General features: G+C 35.7%; 1 protein-coding gene across 1 annotated transcript in view; it reads right to left on the minus strand.

Annotated features, from left to right (window-relative positions):
- Positions 1 to 19,006, minus strand: part of LOC144889244 (uncharacterized) — a gene marked incomplete at its 5' end in the record, with an annotated part of 58,915 nt that extends 39,909 nt beyond the window's left edge. The window contains 1 exon segment of the mRNA XM_078769320.1: positions 18,941 to 19,006.
- Positions 19,007 to 22,500: the final 3,494 nt, after the last annotated feature.

Genomic DNA, 22,500 nt, shown 5'->3' on the forward strand with positions numbered 1-22,500 from the left:
TGTATCTATCTATGTATCTATCTATCTATGTATCTATCTATCTATCTATGTATCTATCTATCTATCTATGTATCCATCTATCTATCTCTGTATCTATCTATCTATGTATCTATCTATCTATGTATCTATCTATCTATGTATCTATCTATCTATCTATCTATCTATGTATCTATGTATTTATCTATGTATCTATGTATCTAACTATCTATCTATGTATCTATGTATCTATCTATCTATGTATCTATGTATCTATCTATCTATCTATGTATGTATCTATCTATCTATCTATCTATGTATCTACTCTATCTATCTATGTATCTATCTATGTATCTATGTATCTATCTATCTATCTATCTATCTATGTATCTATCTATCTATGTATCTATCTATCTATCTATGTATCTATCTATCTATCTATCTATCTATCTATGTATCTATCTATCTATCTATGTATCTATCTATCTATGTATCTATCTATCTATCTATGTATCTATCTATCTATCTATCTCTGTATCTATCTATCTATCTATCTATGTATGTATCTATCTATCTATGAATCTATCTATGTATCTATCTATCTATCTATGTATCTATCTATCTATCTATGTATCCATCTATCTATCTATGTATCTATCTATCTATCTATGTATCTATCTATCTATCTATGTATCTATCTATCTATGTATGTATCTATCTATCTATGTATCTATCTATGTATCTATGTATCTATCTATCTATCTATGTATCTATGTATCTATCTATGTATCTATCTATCTATGTATCTATCTATCTATGTATCTATCTATCTATGTATCTATCTATCTATCTATGTATCTATCTATCTATCTATCTATGTATCTATCTATCTATGTATCTATCTATCTATGTATCTATCTATCTATCTATGTATCTATCTATCTATCTATGTATCCATCTATCTATCTCTGTATCTATCTATCTATGTATCTATCTATCTATGTATCTATCTATCTATCTATCTATGTATCTATCTATCTATCTATGTATTTATGTATCTAACTATCTATCTATGTATCTATGTATCTATCTATCTATGTATCTATGTATCTATCTATCTATCTATGTATCTATCTATGTATTTATGTATCTAACTATCTATCTATGTATCTATGTATTTATCTATGTATTTATGTATCTAACTATCTATCTATGTATCTACTCTATCTATCTATGTATCTATCTATGTATCTATCTATCTATCTATGTATCTATCTATCTATGTATCTATCTATCTATCTATGTATCTATCTATGTATCTATCTATCTATGTATCTATCTATCTATCTATGTATCTATCTATCTATCTATGTATCTATCTATCTATGTATCTATCTATCTATGTATCTATCTATCTATCTATGTATCTATCTATGTATCTATCTCTGTATCTATCTATCTATCTTTCTATGTATGTATCTATCTATCTATGTATCTATCTATCTATCTATGAATCTATCTATGTATCTATCTATCTATGTATCTATCTATCTATGTATCTATCTATCTATCTATCTATGTATCTATCTATCTATCTATGTATCTATCTATCTATGTATCTATCTATCTATCTCTGTATCTATCTATCTATCTATGTATCTATCTATCTATCTATGTATCTATCTATCTATGTATCTCTCTATGTATCTATGTATCTATCTATGTATCTATCTATGTATCTATCTATCTATGTATCTATCTATCTATGTATCTATCTATCTATGTATCTATGTATCTATCTATCTATCTATGTATCTATCTATCTGTCTATGTATCTATCTATCTATGTATCTATCTATCTATGTATCTATCTATCTATCTATGTATCTATCTATCTATCTATGTATCTATCTATCTATCTATGTATCTATCTATCTATCTATGTATCTATCTATCTATCTATGTATCTATCTATCTATCTATGTATCTATCTATCTATGTATCTATCTATCTATCTATGTATCTATCTATCTATCTATGTATCTATCTATCAATCTATGTATCTATCTATCTATCTACGTATCTATCTATCTATCTATGTATCTATCTATCTATCTCTGTATCTATCTATCTATCTATGTATCTATCTATCTATGTATCTATCTATCTATGTATCTATCTATCTATCTATGTATCTATCTATCTATCTATGTATCTATCTATCTATCTATGTATCTATCTATCTATCTATGTATCTATCTATCTATCTATCTATCTATCTATGTATCTATCTATCTATCTATGTATCTATCTATCTATCTATCTATCTATGTATCTATCTATGTATCTATCTATCTATCTATGTATCTATCTATGTATCTATGTATGTATCTATGTATCTATCTATCTATGTATCTATTATCTATGTATCTATCTATCTATGTATCTATCTATCTATGTATCTATCTATCTATCTGTGTATCTATCTATCTATGTATCTATCTATCTATCTATGTATCTATCTATCTATCTATGTATCTATCTATCTATGTATCTATCTATCTATGTATGTATCTATCTAGCTATGTATCTATCTATCTATCTATGTATCTATGTATCTATCTATGTATCTATCTATCTGTCTATGTATCTATCTGTCTATGTATCTATCTATCTATGTATCTATCTATCTATCTATGTATCTATCTATCTATCTATGTATCTATCTATCTATCTATGTATCTATCTATCTATCTATGTATCTATCTATCTATGTATCTATCTATCTATCTATGTATCTATCTATCTATGTATCTATCTATCTATCTATGTATATATCTATCTATCTATGTATCTATCTATCTATGTATCTATCTATCTATGTATCTATCTATCTATCTATGTATCTATCTATCTATGTATCTATCTATCTATGTATCTATGTATCTATCTATGTATCTATGTATCTATCTATCTATCTATCTATGTATCTATCTATCTATGTATCTATGTATCTATCTATGTATCTATCTATCTATCTATGTATCCATCTATCTATCTATGTATCCATCTATCTATCTATGTATCTATCTATCTATCTATGTATCTATCTATCTATCTATGTATCTATCTATCTATGTATGTATCTATCTATCTATGTATCTATCTATGTATCTATGTATCTATCTATCTATCTATGTATCTATGTATCTATCTATGTATCTATCTATCTATGTATTTATCTATCTATGTATCTATCTATCTATGTATCTATCTATCTATCTATGTATCTATCTATCTATCTATCTATGTATCTATCTATCTATGTATCTATCTATCTATGTATCTATCTATCTATCTATGTATCTATCTATCTATCTATGTATCCATCTATCTATCTCTGTATCTATCTATCTATGTATCTATCTATCTATGTATCTATCTATCTATCTATCTATGTATCTATCTATCTATCTATGTATTTATGTATCTAACTATCTATCTATGTATCTATGTATCTATCTATCTATGTATCTATGTATCTATCTATCTATCTATGTATCTATCTATCTATGTATCTATCTATCTATCTATCTATGTATCTATGTATTTATCTATGTATTTATGTATCTAACTATCTATCTATGTATCTACTCTATCTATCTATGTATCTATCTATGTATCTATCTATCTATCTATGTATCTATCTATCTATGTATCTATCTATCTATCTATGTATCTATCTATGTATCTATCTATCTATGTATCTATCTATCTATCTATGTATCTATCTATCTATCTATGTATCTATCTATCTATGTATCTATCTATCTATGTATCTATCTATCTATCTATGTATCTATCTATGTATCTATCTCTGTATCTATCTATCTATCTTTCTATGTATGTATCTATCTATCTATGTATCTATCTATCTATCTATGAATCTATCTATGTATCTATCTATCTATGTATCTATCTATCTATGTATCTATCTATCTATCTATCTATGTATCTATCTATCTATCTATGTATCTATCTATCTATGTATCTATCTATCTATCTCTGTATCTATCTATCTATCTATGTATCTATCTATCTATCTATGTATCTATCTATCTATGTATCTCTCTATGTATCTATGTATCTATGTATCTATCTATGTATCTATCTATCTATGTATCTATCTATCTATGTATCTATCTATCTATGTATCTATGTATCTATCTATCTATCTATGTATCTATCTATCTGTCTATGTATCTATCTATCTATGTATCTATCTATCTATGTATCTATCTATCTATCTATGTATCTATCTATCTATCTATGTATCTATCTATCTATCTATGTATCTATCTATCTATCTATGTATCTATCTATCTATCTATGTATCTATCTATCTATCTATGTATCTATCTATCTATGTATCTATCTATCTATCTATGTATCTATCTATCTATCTATGTATCTATCTATCAATCTATGTATCTATCTATCTATCTACGTATCTATCTATCTATCTATGTATCTATCTATCTATCTCTGTATCTATCTATCTATCTATGTATCTATCTATCTATGTATCTATCTATCTATGTATCTATCTATCTATCTATGTATCTATCTATCTATCTATGTATCTATCTATCTATCTATGTATCTATCTATCTATCTATGTATCTATCTATCTATCTATCTATCTATCTATGTATCTATCTATCTATCTATGTATCTATCTATCTATCTATCTATCTATGTATCTATCTATGTATCTATCTATCTATCTATGTATCTATCTATGTATCTATGTATGTATCTATGTATCTATCTATCTATGTATCTATTATCTATGTATCTATCTATCTATGTATCTATCTATCTATGTATCTATCTATCTATCTGTGTATCTATCTATCTATGTATCTATCTATCTATCTATGTATCTATCTATCTATCTATGTATCTATCTATCTATGTATCTATCTATCTATGTATGTATCTATCTAGCTATGTATCTATCTATCTATCTATGTATCTATGTATCTATCTATGTATCTATCTATCTGTCTATGTATCTATCTGTCTATGTATCTATCTATCTATGTATCTATCTATCTATCTATGTATCTATCTATCTATCTATGTATCTATCTATCTATCTATGTATCTATCTATCTATCTATGTATCTATCTATCTATGTATCTATCTATCTATCTATGTATCTATCTATCTATGTATCTATCTATCTATCTATGTATATATCTATCTATCTATGTATCTATCTATCTATGTATCTATCTATCTATGTATCTATCTATCTATGTATCTATCTATCTATCTATGTATCTATCTATCTATGTATCTATCTATCTATGTATCTATGTATCTATCTATGTATCTATGTATCTATCTATCTATCTATCTATGTATCTATCTATCTATGTATCTATCTATGTATCTATCTATCTATCTATCTATGTATCTATGTATCTATCTATCTATGTATCTATCTATCTATCTATGTATCTATCTATCTATGTATCTATCTATCTATGTATCTATCTATCTATGTATCTATCTATCTATCTATGTATCTATCTATCTATCTGTGTATCTATCTATGTATCTATCTATGTATCTATCTATCTTTCTATGTATCTATCTATCTATCTATCTTTGTATCTATCTATCTATCTATGTATCTATCTATCTATGTATCTATCTATCTATCTATGTATGTATCTATCTATGTATCTATCTATCTATCTATGTATCTATCTATCTATGTATCTATCTATCTATGTATCTATCTATCTATCTATGTATGTATCTATCTATGTATCTATCTATCTATCTATGTATCTATCTATCTATGTTTCTATCTATCTATCTATCTATGTATCTATCTATCTATCTATGTATCTATCTATCTATCTATCTATCTATGTATCTATCTATCTATCTATGTATCTATCTATCTATCTCTGTATCTATCTATCTATCTATGTATCTATCTATCTATATGTATCTATCTATATATCTATGTATCTATCTATCTATCTCTGTATCTATCTATCGATGTATCTATCTATCTATGTATCTATGTATCTATCTATCTATGTATCTATGTATCTATCTATGTATCTATGTATCTATGTATCTATCTATCTATCTATCTATGTATCTATCTATCTATCTATCTATGTATCTATCTATCTATGTATCTATCTATCTATGTATCTATGTAACTATCTATCTATCTATGTATCTATCTATCTATGTATCTATCTATCTATGTATCTATCTATCTATCTATGTATCTATCTATCTATCTATGTATCTATCTATCTATGTATCTATCTATCTATCTATGTATCTATCTATGTATCTATCTATGTATCTATGTATCTATCTATCTATGTATCTATGTATCTATCTATGTATCTATCTATCTATGTATCTATCTATCTATGTATCTATCTATCTATGTATCTATCTATCTATGTATCTATCTATCTATGTATCTATGTATCTATCTATTTATGTATCTATCTATCTATGTATCTATCTATCTATGTATCTATCTATCTATCTATGTATCTATCTATCTATGTATCTATCTATCTATCTATCTATCTATGTATCTATCTATCTATCTATGTATCTATCTATCTATCTATGTATCTATCTATCTATCTATGTATCTATCTATCTATCTATCTATCTATGTATCTATCTATCTATGTATCTATCTATCTATGTATCTATCTATCTATTTATGTATCTATCTATCTATCTATGTATCTATGTATCTATCTATGTATCTATCTATCTATCTGTGTATCTATCTATCTATCTATGTATCTATCTATCTATGTATCTATCTATCTATGGATCTATCTATCTATGTCTCTATCTATCTATGTATCTATCTATCTATGTATCTATCTATCTATGTATCTATCTATCTATGTATCTATCTATCTATCTATGTATCTATCTATCTATGTATCTATCTATCTATGTATCTATCTATCTATCTATCTATCTATGTATCTATCTATCTATGTATGTATCTATCTCTGTATCTATCTATCTATCTATCTATGTATCTATCTATCTATGTATCTATCTATCTATCTATGTATCTATCTATGTATCTATCTATCTATGGATCTATGTATCTATCTATCTATGTATCTATCTATCTATCTATGTATCTATCTATCTATCTATGTATCTATCTATCTATCTATCTATGTATCTATCTATCTATCTATGTATCTATCTATCTGTGTATCTATCTATCTATCTATGTATCTATCTATCTATCTATGTATCTATCTATCTATCTATCTATCTGTGTATCTATGTATGTATCTATCTATCTATCTATGTATCTATCTATCTATGTATCTATCTATCTATCTATCTATCTATGTATCTATCTATCTATCTATCTATCTATGTATCTATCTATCTATGTATCTATCTATCTATGTATCTATCTATCTATCTATGTATCTATCTATCTATCTATGTATCTATCTATCTATCTATGTATCTATCTATCTATCTATGTATCTATCTATGTATCTATCTATCTATCTATGTATCTATCTATCTATCTATGTATCTATCTATCTATCTATGTATCTATCTATGTATCTATCTATCTATCTATCTATATATCTATCTGTGTATCTATGTATCTATCTATCTATCTATCTATCTATCTATCTATGTATCTATCTATCTATGTATCTATCTATCTATGTATCTATCTATCTATGTATCTATCTATCTATCTGTGTATCTATGTATCTATCTATCTATCTATGTATCTATCTATCTATGTATCTATCTATCTATGTATCTATCTATCTATGTATCTATCTATCTATGTATCTATCTATCTATCTATGTATCTATCTATCTATGTATCTATCTATCTATGTATCTATCTATCTATCTATCTATGTATCTATCTATCCATCTATCTATCTATGTATCTATCTATCTATCTATGTATCTATCTATGTATCTATCTATCCATCTATCTATCTATGTATCTATCTATCTATCTATCTATCTATGTATCTATCTATCTATCTATGTATCTATGTATCTATGTATCTATCTATCTATCTATGTATCTATCTCTCTATCTATGTATCTATCTATCTATCTATGTATCTATGTATCTATCTATCTATCTATCTATCTATGTATCTATCTATCTATGTATCTATCTATCTATGTATCTATCTATCTATCTATCTATGTATCTATCTATCTATCTATGTATCTATCTATGTATGTATCTATCTATCTATGTATCTATCTATCTATGTATCTATCTATCTATCTATGTATCTATCTATCTATCTATGTATCTATCTATGTATCTATCTATCTATCTATGTATCTATCTATCTATCTATCTATCTATGTATCTATCTATCTATCTATGTATCTATCTATCTATCTATGTATCTATCTATCTATCTATGTATCTATCTATCTATCTATGTATCTATCTATCTATCTGTGTATCTATGTATCTATCTATCTATCTATCTATCTATGTATCTATCTATCTATGTATCTATCTATCTATGTATCTATCTATCTATCTATCTATGTATCTATCTATCTATCTATCTATCTATCTATGTATCTATCTATCTATGTATCTATCTATCTATCTATCTATGTATCTATCTATCTATGTATCTATCTATCTATCTATGTATCTATCTATCTATGTATCTATCTATCTATCTATGTATCTATCTATCTATGTATCTATCTATCTATGTATCTATGTATCTATCTATGTATCTATCTATCTATCTATGTATCTATCTATCTATCTATGTATCTATCTATCTATCTATGTATCTATCTATCTATCTATCTATGTATCTATCTATCTATGTATCTATCTATCTATCTATCTATGTATCTATCTATGTATCTATCTATCTATGTATCTATCTATCTATGTATCTATCTATCTATGTATCTATCTATCTATGTATCTATCTATCTATGTATCTATCTATCTATCTATGTATCTATCTATCTATGTATCTATCTATCTATGTATCTATCTATCTATGTATCTATCTATCTATGTATCTATCTATCTATGTATCTATCTATCTATCTATGTATCTATCTATCTATGTATCTATCTATCTATGTATCTATCTATCTATCTATCTATGTATCTATCTATCTATGTATGTATCTATCTATCTATGTATCTATCTATCTATGTATCTATCTATCTATCTATGTATCTATCTATCTATCTATGTATCTATCTATCTATCTATGTATCTATCTATCTATGTATCTATCTATCTATCTATCTATGTATCTATCTATCTATCTATGTATCTATCTATCTATCTGTGTATCTATCTATCTATCTATGTATCTATCTATCTATGTATATATCTATCTATGTATCTATCTATCTATGTATCTATCTATCTATGTATCTATCTATCTATCTATCTATGTATCTATCTATCTATCTATGTATCTATCTATCTATCTATGTATCTATCTATCTATCTATCTATGTATCTATCTATCTATCTATGTATCTATCTATCTATGTATATATCTATCTATGTATCTATCTATCTATGTATCTATCTATCTATGTATCTATCTATCTATGTATCTATCTATCTATGTATGTATCTATCTATCTATGTATCTATCTATCTATGTATCTATCTATCTATGTATCTATCTATCTATCTACGTATCTATCTATCTATGTATCTATCTATCTATCTCTGTATCTATCTATCTATGTATGTATCTATCTCTGTATCTATCTATCTATCTATGTATCTATCTATCTATCTATGTATCTATCTATCTATGTATCTATCTATCTATGTATCTATCTATCTATCTATCTATGTATCTATCTATCTATGTATCTATCTATCTATCTATCTGTGTATCTATGTATCTATCTATGTATCTATCTATGTATCTATGTATGTATGTGTGTATATCTATATATATATCTCTATCTCTATCTCTATCTCTATCTCTCTCTCTCTCTCTCTCACCTTCAGTCCCTTTATTTTCACCACAATCCCATTAACTCACCTTCAGTTCCTCCAAATTATACCCTCTGTTTAATGTCTTAAATAAAAATCAAATTTTTTTTTCTTTCAAATAAATCAATTTATTCCTTCTCACCACACACCACCCATGCATGACCATGCCTCGTTTCTTCCATCCCCTCATCCTCCGTCTTGATGATGTCACCGATATATTCCCACTTTGTTCGTGAAGGTATTCACCATGCTCCTTCACGATCTCTTTCAACCTTTCTCCTTTTACTCTACCCTGCTTTTACCTAACTTTCAAAAAAAAATAAAAATTAGAGTCTCTCCCACCGTACTAACCAACAGCTTATATACACCTCCACATTCCTTCGAGCTATGCTCCACCTGGCTTGTTAATCTTGTTGTTGTGTTTCTTCTTTTTCCTCCTTTTAGATCCTCTGTCTACAACTTCATACTCTCAGCCTCCCTATTCTCATTTCGGAAAATACCCAAACTGTATTTAGGGTTCTTTAAAATGTTTCAACTTCCTTTTTCTTCCATGTTGAATTATCCATGATATAATACTTCACTCTTTGTCTTCCCATTCAAAAAGCAGATTTCATTCAAGTCGTTCTTTCAACCATTCTGATTCCCAAAAATTCAGTCATGCAGTTCTTCCTTTCTCCAATGTGTTACCTCGCCTGCATTTCATCCCTCTAACGTTTTCAAACGTTTATTGGACTTGAAAATCTCAAGAACCCCAGTTTGTAATGGATGTTTGTATTTCATTAATCGTTCCTTTTTGCTCATCTTCAGTGTCAAACCCTTCCCTGTCTGTTCCCTCATCTACTTCTACTTGCCCGTATCCGACAAACGCATTCCCTTACCAGCGTCCCATGCCATGTCCCCTCCCCCGACTCCCTCCTTCCACCTACCAATCCCCCTCCCCCCTTTAAATCCTCACTGCCCACATCCCCACATTCTGCACTCCTCCCCTAACCATCCCCCTCCAATCCACCCCTCCTAACTCCTCCCCTCTTATACCCCCTCTTACGCCTCCTCACTATCCCTTCACAGTGCCTCCACTTATCATTCTTATAACACAACCTACTCAAATCCTTCCCCTAATCCCACCTCCTCTCTTAGCACCTCTCCACTGTCCTCCACTATACTAACAGCTCCTACTCTGGCATCCCTAACAGTGTGGTGTTCAAACATCTGTCGGTTCTCCTCCAACCTAACATATCTCACTCTCTCAATCAGTACACTCCTCACCATCTCCCTCATGCTCTTTCTTTCCGCTCCCCACCCCTCTCCCTCTTTCCACCCCCTCAAATCTTGTCCATCCTCCCCTGCCCCTGCCCCTCCCTCCTCCCATCTTTACTATACCACTACCCAGTCTCATCCTTACCCTCTCCGCACCCTCTCCTCCTCCCCCATAGCCATGCCTTCTGTCAACCTCTCCCCTTACTCTCAAAGCTTCCCTCTTAAGTCAGCCGCCTCTTCCCATCTCAAAGCAAACTTCACTCTCTTTCCCTCTCCAAAGTTCCCCCCACTCCCTTCAACCTTAAATCTCCCCCCTCAAATCTCCCTTCTCAACCCCTCCTTTTCAAAGTTGTCCCCTCACACATCCACAAAGCTGCCTCCTCCCCCTGCTCTCTCTTTTCCAACTCATTCCTCCTCATTATTCCTCCTCCTCCTCCCCCTGCTCTCTCTTTTTCAACTCATTCATTATTATTATTATTATTATTATTCCTCCTCCTCCTGCTCTCTCTTTTCCAACTCATTCATTATTATTATTATTATTATTCCTCCTCCTCCTGCTCTCTCTTTTCCAACTCATTCATTATTATTATTATTCCTCCTCCTCCTCCTCCTCCTCCTGCTCTCTCTTTTCCAACTCATTCATTATTATTATTATTATTCCTCCTCCGACTCCTCCTCCGACTCATCCTCTTCCTCCGACTCCTCCTCCTCCTCCTCCTCCGACACATCCTCCTCCTCCTCCGACTCCAATCTTCTACTTCTATCTGCCCCTCTCATATTACTCCTCACTATGCCTAATCCCATCACCACCTGGCATTTCGTACTCCTTTTCCTCATCCTTCCCTCTCTCCTAGCTCTTCTACAATCTCCTACACACTGTCAACAGCTCTCCCTACCGCCCCCCCTCTCCTCCATTGTCTAACGCTCCTCCCCTCCCCTCTCTTGTATCCGAAGCTCCCCCTTCCTCTTTCTTAATGGAACGGACCTCAAACATCCTGGGCCTTCGCTCAAACCTGACTGATCTCTCCATACAGGATGCTTCTGACAAACCAGACTCTGCTGAACCAGACTCTGCTGACTAGACAGATACATAGATAGAAACCAGACTCTGCTGCCTCCTCACTCTCTGAAGACCTGGACAAAATCACAGACTGGTCAAACAAGTGGAACATGTCTTTCAATCCTGACAAATCTCACACTCTTACTATGTCTCTCCGAAAAGATCGACTGGACAACCCTCCCATCTACTTTCTCAACAATCCTCTCCAAGAAGTTCTGTCGCTCAAGATTTTGGGTCTCACTATCTGCCATGATCTTTCTTGGGAAAACCACATTTCCAAGCTGGCCTCCAAAGCCAGTCGCCGACTGGGCATCCTCCGTCGTGCGAAGTCCTTCCTCGGCACACCTGAGCTCCTCACCACATACAAGGCTTTCATCCGCAGCTCAATGGAATACTGTTCTCCCCTATGGGCCGGTGCTCCTGCCTCACACCTAGCTCGGCTTCACGCTGTTGAAACCAAAGCTTTCAGAATTATTGGAATCTCCCGCGATGAAGCTATCTCTGAGGGCCTTTCACTCACTCACCGCAGGCAGGTAGGTGGTCTTTCTGTCTTCTACCGACTCCTCTCCGGCCTTGCACCCCCAGCTCTCTCTGTGCTCTGTCCCCCAAATATTCCTACAGGTCGCATAAGATCTGCCAGCAACCCTCTGATGGTTAAACTGCCGAAATCTCGGCTCTCTGCTCACCTTCACTCTTTCATTCCTCTTTTCTCCCGCCTCTGGAACAAACTCCCTCACTCCCTTCAATCCCACTCCTCCCTCCAGGTCTTTAAAACAGCTGTTCACCACCATCTCTTATCTTCCCCCATCCAAAACCTTGATCTTTTCTACCCCCGCTAATTCACCCCAGATCCACCTTGTTTGAAATTCCAACTTCTTTCCTGGAAGTCCTGGCAGTGTCCATATGTTTTATACCTCTCCCACCGCCCCCTTCCCACGCCCCCCCCCCCCAAAGCCCTCGCCCTCTCTCAGATCTCTCGATGTCTCCATGTCTCTCGGTCCCTGCTCTCAAATGTTGTGTTTGTGTCCTTCCCCCTCTCTCCCCATCTTGTCTACCGCTCCCTATGTTATATGTTTTATGTGTCGGTTTGTCTTTCTGTGTGATTAATGTTCGCTCTTTCACGAGCCTCGATCTTGTATACAAAAAAAAAAGAAAAAAAAAGAAAAAAAAGATGTAATCTGCTTTACAGAAACTTTCCTCCTTCAAGACATCTCTGACTCCTTAGTATCTCTCTGTGGTTACTCCATCCTCTGGTATGATAGACCTGAACCTCGTCCTGGCAGTGGAGTTGCTCTCTTCATCGAAAACTCCATTCCTCACTATCCATGCAATACCCTCACTATCCATGCAATGCCCTCACTCCACCACACCCACAGGAGTAACTGGCTACGGCTTCCACTCCAATCCCACCTCTGCTTTATATGTGTGTTGCACCGCCTAGCAAACATTGATGACTCAATCTACAACCGGCTCGCTGACAACATGGACCGACTTCTATCCACTCATCCCAACTCTCTCTTTCTCATTGTGGCGATTTCAATTAACATCATGCCAGTGGGCTGGGTGTTGGGTACATCTCTCAACTGCCATGGCACTTCAGCAAAGGACTTCTGCGACTCAATGGGACTGACCCAATCTGTCAACTTCCCAACCCGGATCTCAATCAACGGTACATCATCTCTTCTTGACATGGTTATGACTAACTTCCCTGCAAATGCCTGTTGTTCTTCTTCTGCTTCAATCAGTTCATCTGACCATATATATGCTTGTTGTCTTGCCTTCTCATCTTCAGTTGTCATACATGTCCTCCCGCCTATGGTGAGACAGTTGCCATGAAACAACTTGCCTTCACCTCCTGGAAGGCAAATCCAACTGAAGGCAATCACAGTTCCTTCCAAAAAGCTCAGAACAGGTGTGTATCTACCCTCAGGAGAGCCAGGAAACAACATCTTTTTCTTTTCTTTTTTTGTATACAAGATCGAGGCTCGTGAAAGAGCGAACATTAATCACACAGAAAGACAAACCGACACATAAAACATATAACATCATAAAACATAAAACAAACATATAACATAAAACATATAACATAAAACATACAACATATAACATCGATTGATCTCTAATCTCAAGACTGAACCTTCAACCCTGTCTCCCTCTCAAATCCAGGTGGTATCTGGTGAAGTATATTTCTGGTGTATGTTCCCCTTGCATCCCCTCCCTTCCCTCAAATGGCTGCTGACACTGCTCATGAAAAGGCTGAATGCCTCAACTCTGCTTGCTTCGAAATATTGTGTCCCAAAACCATTGCTTTCTGTATCCACCTTACAAAGTCACACCCAGCTGCTCCTGGACTCTGTGTCCTTCTCTCCCGAAAAAGTGGAGTTGTTGTCAAACCTCGACTCTGATTCTGAAACTCGACCAGACAGAATCAGCCCACGGGTCCTAAAATCCTGCTCTGCCACTCTTTCACACCCGCTCTCTGTTCTCTTCACCCTCTATTTTGCTCAAGGTCACCTGACTTTACATGTTCACTTCACATGACTTTCACACTATTTTGCTCAACATCTGCTTGGAAATCAGCAAACATTACCGCTTTACATAAAAAGGTGCAAAAACAGATCCTTGAAATTATAGAGCAATCAGCCTGCTCCCAATCATCAGCAAGGTCATGTAATTAATCATCACTTCTGACATGAAATCCTTCCTCTACTCCAATCGATTGATCTCAGATAATCAATTTGGATTCAGACCAGGCTACTCCAGCCTGGACAATGGACATGCTGCTTCTGATTTCCAAAACAATGACTGGAGGGTCCTCAATGCCAGACACGAGGTCAGAGCCGTCTCCCTACACATATCTCGAGCTGTCAATACAGTCTGGTACCCATAATGCTCACCAAACTCTCTTCTTATGGCATCAAAGGAAATTTCCACTTATGGCTCACAGACTTCCTCTCCTGTCAAAGTTAACGCACGGCTCTTAATGGAATCCTCTCACCTCCTCTTCCTGTCCACCAGGCTGGAGTACCTCAAGGCAGTGATCTGGGCCCTATGCTTTTTCTAATCTTCATCAATTTATAACTCCAACTCTCTGGAAAATCCTCTATCCTTTTGCTAATGACTCCATTATCTGCCGTACCATCTCCCATCCCTCAGTTTGGCAGACAGCAGACTCTTCACTCTCTGCAGACCTGGATAAAATCACAAGACGGTCAAACACTTGGAACATGCATTTCAATCCTGACAAATCTCACACTCTATGTCTCCTCGAAAGGACAGTCTGAATAGCTGCCTATCACCCACGTCTACCTTCTTAATATTCCTCTTGTAGAAGTTCAGTCATGCTAGATTTTGGGTCAAACCATCTGTCATGATCTTTCCTGGGAAAACCACATTTCCAAGCTTGTCTCCAAAGCTAGTCGCCGTCTGGGCAACCTCCATCATGCACAGTCCTTCTTGGCACCTGAGCTCTTAACCACGTACAAGGTTTTCATCTGCAGCTTGATGGAGTGCTGTACTCCCCTTTGGGCTGGTGGTCCTGCCTCACACCTAGCTCAGCTTCACATTGCAGAAACCAAGGCTTTCAGGATCATTGGTATCTCCCGCACCGAGGCCGAGTCAATGGGTCTGTCAGTTTTTCTCTCATGCTTTGTTACAATGTTATTGGTTCACGAGTTATCAGAGTGACCACTATATTCGTCATGGGTGTGTGCCTGTCGGTCTGTCTGTCTGTCTGTCTGTCTGTCCGCAGCATAACTACTCGATGATATCATCCGATCTTGATGAAACTTGGGTGGGAGGTTGATATCATGATCTAGTTGTGTCCTGCCTAGAGTGGACGTATTGCGCCCATTGTGGGTGGAGCGACGCCTGAAAAATATGTCTTTTTAGGGGGTAATCGAGTTCAAACATCTTCTCTGAAGGAGTTGGTGGAATCTGACAGGGGTTTCAGTATTTGGTTAGGCCAATGTCATGTGTCTGGCCCCACGGAGCTCAATTTTTCATTTTCGCCCCAAGGTCAAAGTCACAAGGTCACGAAATTTAGAAAAGTCGATTTTTGATGGTTTTATTACATTGTTCGCTTCCTGATAGGGTGAAATGTCGTACATGATCTTATATTATCACATACATCATGAAATACAAGTTTTCCAAGACATTTCAGAATCTTCGACCTTTGACCTTTGAAGGTCACAAAGGTCAAATTTTCAAAGCTGTCGGAATCAAACCGAATTTTCGGTATTGTGTAGCTAACTACTAACCTCATAACTGATTATGCATTATTTTATATCTCATTTCAAGGTCAGTAACCTTCGTTTTGACATTTCCAGGCCAGCACCACACACAATTACGTACAGCTGGCTCTTAAAGGCCTGCGCAAGCAGCGCATTGGGGCCCTTTGTAAATAGGCATGTACACCGCATGTCGAGGGCTGACACCTGCCACGTGGGCATCCGATCACCTAGGCCGGGCCTGTTTCGGTTATAGTCCGTCCTTTGTCATTGAATACCGCTCGCTCGTGAACCATCGTTGTCTCCTGACTTGTCATTATTTTTGTTATTTCTTTTGTAATTAAAATGCCATGCCTTGAAAGAACGTATGAAGCTGCTGTATACACCTTAACATGGCAATTCTTCTCCGGATTCTTTGTAGTTAATTACCCTAATCAACTCAGGTCATGACGTATCATATTCCACATCATAAAGCTCCAGTAGAGGTCCACCAAAAAGCATTACACACCTACACACACACACACACACACACACACACACACACACACACACACACACACACACACACACACACACACACACACACACACACACACACACACACACACACACACACACTTTTCTGGGGACAATTATCATTCAAAGAAAGACGTGCAGGGATTTTTTTATTATTAATATACAGGGTCTAGGCTCATGGAAGTGCCAGGAAACAGAACACATCAAGACACAACATAGCAAAGTAAACAGCAGAAGAAAAGAGAAACGACAACAAGGGCAGAGGGAGAAGGTTGATGGCAACTGACAACCAGGGGATGCAGGTAACCGAGTGGTTGGGGAGAAAGCAAGGGATGAACAAGATGAATACATAAGCAAAGTTTTGAGAGAGGTGTGGGGTGGTTTGACAGGTGAAGAAAAGATCGTGGTTTGGGATGGGACGTGACTTGAGATGGTGGTGAACAGCTGTCTTGAGGGCGTGGGGGGAAGAATGAGATTAAAGAGTGTGTGGAAGGTTGTTTCACAGGTGGGGAAATAGGAATAAATGAATGGAGGTGCGCAGTGGTTCTGGATTTAGACAGTTTCATGAGAAGGGGGTTGCTGGTGGACCACGTGCGTCCTGTAGATATATGGAGAGGTCAAAGCATGGAGCCCTCGCCAGGACATCTTTTAGTGCTTTTTTAGCCTTTTGTGCTTAAACAAATATGGTGGCCGAACCTCGTGACTGATGACATCATCATTATTTTTTCTCCACCAATTTATCCCTAGATGATGCTCAGGAAATTTCATCTTGATCGGATGAAGTTTTGTACTTGTCAAATTATGACGTCATAAGGGAGGCATCTATCCTCTTGGTAAGCCGTGACGTAACGCGGCTATACCAAGAGGATAACAACAAGACAGGAAGTCTAACAGCGGCGAAGCCGGGCTTGTGAAATATTATAAACCACAAACATATTATTAGCTTTTTAAATAGTCGTTAATGCCGTTTATAATATTAAACAAAGAAATTTGGAGGAATCCCGACATCTGTGAGGTAAGTTTTACTTACAGAACTGAGCGAAGATCTACTGTGATCAATATACCCCACAAGGGTATTGGGTAATAACATGATCCTTCTGCCGGGCCTATAAGTACTGTGTCGTTGGAAGACCAGTACCGCCGATGCGTTCGATATTTGACAATCATTTTAACAATTGGTTTGTTTGTTTTTCACACTGAATGAAAAACTTAAAGGTAGAGCATATCGATTGTGATATCCTCTTGGTAAGCCGTGACATAACGCGCAATGTCATAATTCTGTTTCCGGGTCCAAACGCGCGCGTTACGTCACACTTACCAAGAGGATGACATCATCATTACCATATGTTATTCCCCATTGAAAGTTCTTTACAATGAGCCATGTCTCAATTTTGTCCATGCAGCACTTTCGGAGATATAGAGGTGCAAAGTTTTTCGTTTTTTACAAGATGGCACCCATACCACGTGACCTATGATATCATAATTATCAATAACAATTCTGCAGGAGGAGGTGCACCTATGGTGAAAATTTCCTGTCAATCGGACCAACGGTTGCAGAGAAAAATCATGTTTATTCTGTGCGGACAAAGAAACAGACAAAGAAACAAACAGACAGACAGACAGACAAACAGACCCAAATGCAATATCCTCTGGCGAGGGTAATGATGTATTTACTTGCACGTGTGTGATAGATAATGTTAATGTGCACAAACACTGACACACGATTCACTTTATTCATCTTTTCACATTTAGGTTTCCAAATAACGCAAAAAAAAAAAAACTTGCAGAAATGCTTGACACTTACTTTGCCGAACCTTGCCTGTTCATATGCTCGAGAAGGCCACCCCCAAGTACAACCCAAACTTCAGATCTGTAAAAACAAAATTTCAGGCATACTTTAACTGTGCTTAGCCGAGATAAGTTTTAAATAGAGATAATGTTACCAAATACCAGTATTTCATCAACAAATTGTGGTGTGAAGCCTTTAATTTGAACTCTCGTATGCCGACCTCGTCACCTAAGCACCATCATGTTCATTTCATCACCACCACCCCCCTTACTCTCTTTCTTCACCTCACCCATTCTTCCACCAAGTATCTCTCTACATCTCACCTTGTCATACTCTGCTGCCATTCTTTGATGCACAAAAAGCAGCTTAACTTAACTTTTAATTTTTTTTTAGGGTATTTTTACTTTATATATTATTTATTATTTACTTTAGTGTAATAAGTGCATTTTTATTGCTTCTCGTGTGACGCAATATTTATCGTAGATGTGAAAGCAAAGACGGAGTGGATTCTAATGTGCAAAGGCCAAAGTTGAACCCTTTAATGAGTGAAATCACAAAGTAAAACAATGAGTCTTGTACAGGGTGTTCAAGAAGAAACACAACTCCTGTACAGTGGCTATAGAAAGTCGACACCCCCTTAAACAATTTTCAACTCTTGTTGCACATGTGTGATCTGAAATAAAATTGCATTAAATCAGACTTTTCCCGCCTTTATTTACACATCGTAAACCACAACTTCCAAGTCAAAAACAAATTGTACACATTTCATAAAATTAATTAAAAATACAAAACTAGAATATCTTGATTGGATAAGTGTTCACCCCCTGAGTTAATACTTGGCGGAAGCACCTTTGACAGTAATTACAGCTGCGAGTATGTTGGGATAGGTCTCTACCAACTTGGCACACATTGATTGGGCAATATTTGTCCATTCTTCTGTACAAAACTGTTCAAACTCAGTCAAGTTGCGTGGAGAGCGTTGATGGACAGCAATCTTCAAGTCATGCCACAGATTTTTGATTGGATTTAGGTCGGGGCTCTAATTGGGCCACTAAAAGACATTTATATTTTTGTTCCTTAGCCACTCCAGTGTAGCTTTGGCTGTGTGCTTCGGGTCGTTGTCATGATGAAAGGTGAACTTCCGTCCCAATTTCAGTTTTCTTGCAGAGGGAAGCAGGTTTTCAGCTCGGCTTTTTCTGTATTTTGCTCCATCCATTTTCCCTTCTATACTGACAAGTGCCCCAATCCATGCTGATGACAAACATCCCCATAACATGATGCTGCCACCACCATGCTTCACAGTATGGATGGTGTTCTTTGGGTGATGTGCTGTGTTGGATTTGCACCAAATGTAACATGATGCATTTAAGCCGAAAAATTCCATCTTGGTTTCGTCACAGACCACAAAACTTTTTGCCACATGGCTTCAGAATCTCCAGAGTAGTTTTTGCATACCTCAAACGGGATACAAGGTGGCCTTTTGTGAGTACTGTTTTCCTTCTTGCCACCCTACCGTACAGGCCAGACTTGAGGTGATTGGGATATTGTTGTCACATGCACACAGTGACCAATCTTCACCATAAACGCCTGTAACTCTTTCAAAGTTGCCATTGGCCTCTTCGATCAGTCTCCTCCTTGCTTGATCATACAGTTTGGAGGTACAGCCTGCTTTAGGCAGGGTCTTGGTGGTACCATACACCTTCAACTTCTTAATGATCGTCTTGACCGTGCTCCAAGGAATTTTCAAGGCCTTTGAAATATTTTTATATCCGTCCTCTGATCTGTGCCTTTCCACAACTTTATCCAAGAGGTCTTTTGAAAGCTCATTGGTGCTCATCGTTGAGACTTTGCTGTATAATGCACGACCCACCCAGCAGAGGCAACTGACAGGAACAGCTGATTTTATGCTGAAATAATCAGAATCACAGCAATTTAACACAGGTGGAGGCCAATTAACTTTGTGTTTGATTTTGAAGGTGATTTGTTACAACTGAGGTAATTTACAATTGCTATTAGAAGGGGGTGGACACTTGTACAATGAAGATATTCCAGTTTAGTATTTTCAATTACTTTTTGGAATCTGTAGAATTTCTTTTTCACTTGGAAGTCGTCGGTTACGATGTGCAAATAAAGGTGCTAAAAGTCTGATTCAATGCATTTTTAATTACAAGCTATGAGGAAACAAAAGGTGAAAATTTTGAAAGGGGGTGTAGACTTTCTATAAGCACCGTATCATCTTCTTCTATATATATATATATGTAATGTATGTATGTATGTATGTATGTATGTATATATGTATATATATATACAGTGGAACCTTGACTTACGAGTTTAATTCGTTCTGTGACCGAGCTCGTAACTCAAATTGCTCGTATCTCAAATCAAATTTCCCCATTGAAATGCATTGAAATGCTCTTAATCCGTTCCAGCCCGCCAAAAACCACACCAATTTTTTTTTAAATATACAGTATATATAAAAATATCTCGCGCTTTATATTTCACCTGTATGCAGCATACAAGTTGGCAGGATGGCCTGGACTGGAGGTACGCACACTTGACTCTAAAGTCTAAACTGTCCAGCCTGGGTTTGAATCCCGACCCAGCTATAACCTGTCATGGGTGAATCACAGGCAGGGTGATTCATCAATGTGTGTACCGCTAAACTGGGCGCCCCGTTTGCGTCCCATTAGTTGTTGGATGTTAAGGATCTCACCGTGTTTTCCACAAAGAGAAGGCGAGCTATCGCCGGCACTCTGAACAAGTAGTGGCCTGGCATGCTCTTCTCCTCTGCCGTTATATACGTCCTCCTCGGCACCTCGCTCATGTTTTTCGACGATTGCGTGTTTTATATCCAAGCACAAGTTTTATATAAAACACGACGATTGCGTGTTTTATATCCACAAGTTGTGGCCTGGCATGCTCTTCTCCTCTGCCGTTATATACGTCCTCCTCGACACCTCGCTCATGTTTTTCGACGATTGCGTGTTTTATATCCAAGCACATCATCCTCTTCTTCTTCTCAGTACCGTGTTTTCCACAAAGAGAAGGCGAGCTATCGCCGGCACTCTGAACAAGTTGTGGCCTGGCATGCTCTTCTCCTCTGCCGTTATATACGTCCTCCTCGGCACCTCGCTCATGTTTTTCGACGATTGCGTGTTTTATATCCAAGCACAAGTTTTATATAAAACACGACGATTGCGTGTTTTATATCCACAAGTTGTGGCCTGGCATGCTCTTCTCCTCTGCCGTTATATACGTCCTCCTCGACACCTCGCTCATGTTTTTCGACGATTGCGTGTTTTATATCCAAGCACATCATCCTCTTCTTCTTCTCAGTACCGTGTTTTCCACAAAGAGAAGGCGAGCTATCGCCGGCACTCTGAACAAGTTGACGGCAGAGATACTGTACTTGCACGGCAAGATAACCACGTGACCAGAACCCACCTGGTGGCGTAAACTCAAAATAACCAACATGCGAAAACAAAAATGCAGCGCTATACGACAGAGATACTGTACTTGCACGGCAAGATAACCACGTGACCAGAACCCACCTGGCGGCGTAAACTCAAAATAAC

This window comes from Myxine glutinosa, unplaced genomic scaffold (genome assembly GCF_964187855.1).
Source record: "Myxine glutinosa unplaced genomic scaffold, kmMyxGlut1.1 SCAFFOLD_2062, whole genome shotgun sequence".
NCBI lineage: Eukaryota > Metazoa > Chordata > Myxini > Myxiniformes > Myxinidae > Myxine > Myxine glutinosa.